Consider the following 3,677-nt stretch of genomic DNA (forward strand, 5'->3'; position numbering starts at 1 on the left):
ATGATATTTTTTGCTCTGTTGTCTGCAGACAGCTTAAGAGTTAATGGCTCAGTGGGCCCTCTGCCTTTTTGCATGAGATGGCTGCCTTCTGCCAGGGGAGGCAAAGGGCAAGTGTGACAGCCTTTTTGTACCTACACTTGTAGTTCTTGAGCTCTTGCTCAGAACCCAGGAGAAAGGAGGTCATATGAATAAATTGAAGAATGGTAAATGTGGGGATTTTATTGTTAAGGAAAGTGGCTCTCAGCAGGAAGGGGAGCTGAAAAGGGGATGGGGTGGGAAGGTAATCTTCTCCTAAAGCCTCACCGCCTTTTGCTGGATTCTTCTTTGAAGTTATGCCATCAAGCTGTCCCTCTGAAGTCTGATGTCCCACTTCTCTCTGATGTCCAACCATAGTCTCCAGTGTCCAGCTGCTTCTCCTACCTCTGCTGGTTGGGTCTGGGGTTTTTATAGGCACAGGATGGGATGGGGTGGGGCCATGAGAGGTTTTGGAAAAGATAACATTCAAACAGGAAAACAGAGATGCAAGTTCTGACTTTGGGCCACAGTCTCAGGCTTTTTGACTTGATGGTGGGGCCCTTATCGGGGACCTGCCCTCTTCTGCCCATAGTTTCTCTGCCTCATGTCTCTATCAGTACTAATTCTCTGTATTATCCCATTCTCACACTATATAGAGAACTTCCCTGAGGATGGGTAGTTTATAAAGAAAAGAGGTTTAGTTGATTCACAGTTCTGCATGGCTGGGGAGGCCTCAGGAAACTTACAATCACAGCGGAAAGGAAAGCAGACATATCTTACATGGTGGCAGGTGGAAGAGAGAGAGCGAGAGAAAGAGAGAGAGAGTGAGAGAGAGAGGGAGCCCACTCACTATCAGAAGAACAGCATGGAGGAAACTGCCTACATTGTCCAATCACCTCCCACCAGATTCCTCCCTCAACACCTGGGATTACAATTCAAGATGAGATTTGAGTGGATACACAAAGCCTAACCATATCAGTGCATATGGTGGATCTTTTATGACCATGTAAAAGGTAAAAGAAAGAGAAACTTGGATCTATGCACAAAGGTTAAAACCTCCTCTGGATCCTTACTGGCTTTGGTTGAGTTGTGTTGTTTTTTGTCTGATACAGATTGTCTTCTGACCTCACTGAGTTTTCTTGAGTAAATGATCCCACCTTGTCTTTGTGTACTGACATTCATTGTTTACAACTCTGGATATTGCCTCAGGCATCAGAATTAGCCACCTACTTCCAAGCTTCAGTCTGTGCTTCTTCATTATTATTATTTTTATTTTGGTTATTTGTTCTCTTGGGGACACATGGGAACTTCTGGATCTTTCCCCACAACACACAAGCTGTAGAAAAGCAGCAATAATAGCCCTAACTATCAGTCTGGATCCTCTCCTTTGGCCATGCTGTGCAAATTATCCCTAGGCTTGGTAGACATGGTATGGTGCTGGATGTGGGATTTTTTCTGATGGTTTTACAGGCTTCCCTAGGCTAAACCTGCAAAACAGGCCATTAGCTCCAAGATACTTAAATTCCCCCCTATGGCATCCTTCTCTCTAAGCATTCACCTTTTGCATATCTCTTTCTTCTTCCACTTTTTTTTGAACATACCTTTCTAATTCTTCTTCCTGCCTGACCAAGCCTTCATGTATTTCATATGCTGAATTCCTATTTCCTGTCTCTTATTGTAAACCTCAGTGTTCACACTTGTAGATTTTTGGTTTACCTATGTAAAAGGATATTTTATTTTGTGTTTAAATTTAGAAACCTTCTATTTTTAAATAAAGACTAATTTTCAAGTTTATTATTTTGTGAGAACTAAGAAAAGAAGACAGCTTTGAGACTCAACAAAGTTGACTCGTGTCCCCTTGCCCTAACTCGTCCATGAAAAAATGAATGTCAGTAATTCTAAAGGTGGGAATATATAGCTGAGAAAATACATCTGAAGATACTCCAGACATTCTTCCCATTATATCTGGGTTACTTTGTCTCTATTTTTACATCTTTGATTTCATTCTGTATGTTGCTCCTAGGATGTTTTTAAAAAATAGGAATCTGCTTATATTGCTTTCTTGCTTGAAATTCTTCGGTGGGTTTCATAGTGCATTTAAGACTCTTTAGCTTATACTTTTTGTTCACTCCATTTCTCCTTTCTGAAACGTCTTCCTCCTTGTTCTCCATTTTTCTTAATTTTTATTGTTCTCTAGGTTCCTCCTTGAGTTCTTCCTTGGTAAAGTTTTCTTTGACCATCTCTACTCACAGGTGTCACTCTCTCTTCTGAGCTCCTGCAAAGGAAAGTCTGGTAGACTTACTAGGAGAGATGATCAAAGTATAGGATGGCCACTTAAGTTATTGCCCATGCTGGACACTTTTGAATGGAAAAGTGAGTTTGTCAACAATTATTTTGCAGTAATCGGCAAAAACGGAAAATCTTCAAGGCAAACCAGGATGCACAGTCACTTTACTTAATGAGACTCCTGGCTTGTAATTTGTTAACTGTGTGTCCTGGGATGATAGGGTTAATTTTTCAAGTCCTCCATTTTCTCATCTGTGAGCATTATGTACTTCATTGAATGTATCAAACAGTATTTGAGTATTTGTGAAATACTTATATTAGTGATAAGGCACTATGTAACTATAAGGAATTATCACCAACTAGTTGACACCATTATATATAATCTTATATGGTATTTAAACTGATAAGAACAGATACTACACTTGATCTTAGCTAACAGGTCAGGAAGCTTATTCATAATGATAAACTTTAGTGTTTTGATCTAAATGTGTTTGTCTATTTATTATTTAATTTAATATGTATTTAATTTTTTATGTGCTTTCAAAAAATTTATTAAATTTATAAGGTACAAGTGCAATTTCTTTGCATACATAGATTACATAATGGTCAGGTCAGGGCTTTTGGGGTATCCATTATCTGAATAATATACATTGTATCCATTAAGTAATTTCTCATCCTCTACCTCACTCCCACCTCACCCTTCTGAGTCTCCATTTTCTATCATTCCACCCTTTACATCCATGTGTACACATTTTTTAGCAGCCATTTATGAGTGAGAACATGTGATATTGTGTCTGGCTTGTTTTACTTAAGATAATGACCTACAAGTCCATCCATGTTGCTGCAAATGACATGATTTCCTTCTTTTTTTTAAATGACCAAATAGTATTTCATTATGTGTATATACACCACATTTTCTTTATCCATTTGTTGATGGACATTTAGGTTGATTACATATCTTTGCTACTGTGAATAGTGCTGTGATAAACATACAGGTGCAGGTATCTTATTGATAAATGGATTTCTTTTCCTTTGGGTAGATATTCAGTAGTGAGTTTCTGGAATTGAATGGTAATTCTATTTTTAATTCTTCCAAAATATCCATACTGTTTTCCATAGAGATTATACTAATCTACATATTTCCATAAAGCGTGTAGTAATCTACACTCCTACCAACAGTGTACAAGAATTTGCTTTTCTCTGCATCCCTGTCAATGTCTGTTATTTTCTATCTTTCTAATAATAGCCATTCTGATGCAAATCAAAGCCACAATGAGATACCATCTTACATCAGTCAGAATGGCTATTATTAAAAAGTAAAAAATAACAGATGCTGGCAAGGTTTCAGAGAAAAGAAAATTCTTATACACTGTTGG

General features: G+C 38.1%; 1 pseudogene; it reads right to left on the reverse strand.

The window, feature by feature from the left end:
* Nucleotides 1-2,585: 2,585 nt before the first annotated feature.
* LOC115897245 lies at nucleotides 2,586-2,753 on the reverse strand (annotated as a pseudogene).
* Nucleotides 2,754-3,677: the final 924 nt, after the last annotated feature.

The sequence above is a fragment of the Rhinopithecus roxellana genome, chromosome 4 (assembly GCF_007565055.1).
Source record: "Rhinopithecus roxellana isolate Shanxi Qingling chromosome 4, ASM756505v1, whole genome shotgun sequence".
NCBI classification, from domain to species: domain Eukaryota; kingdom Metazoa; phylum Chordata; class Mammalia; order Primates; family Cercopithecidae; genus Rhinopithecus; species Rhinopithecus roxellana.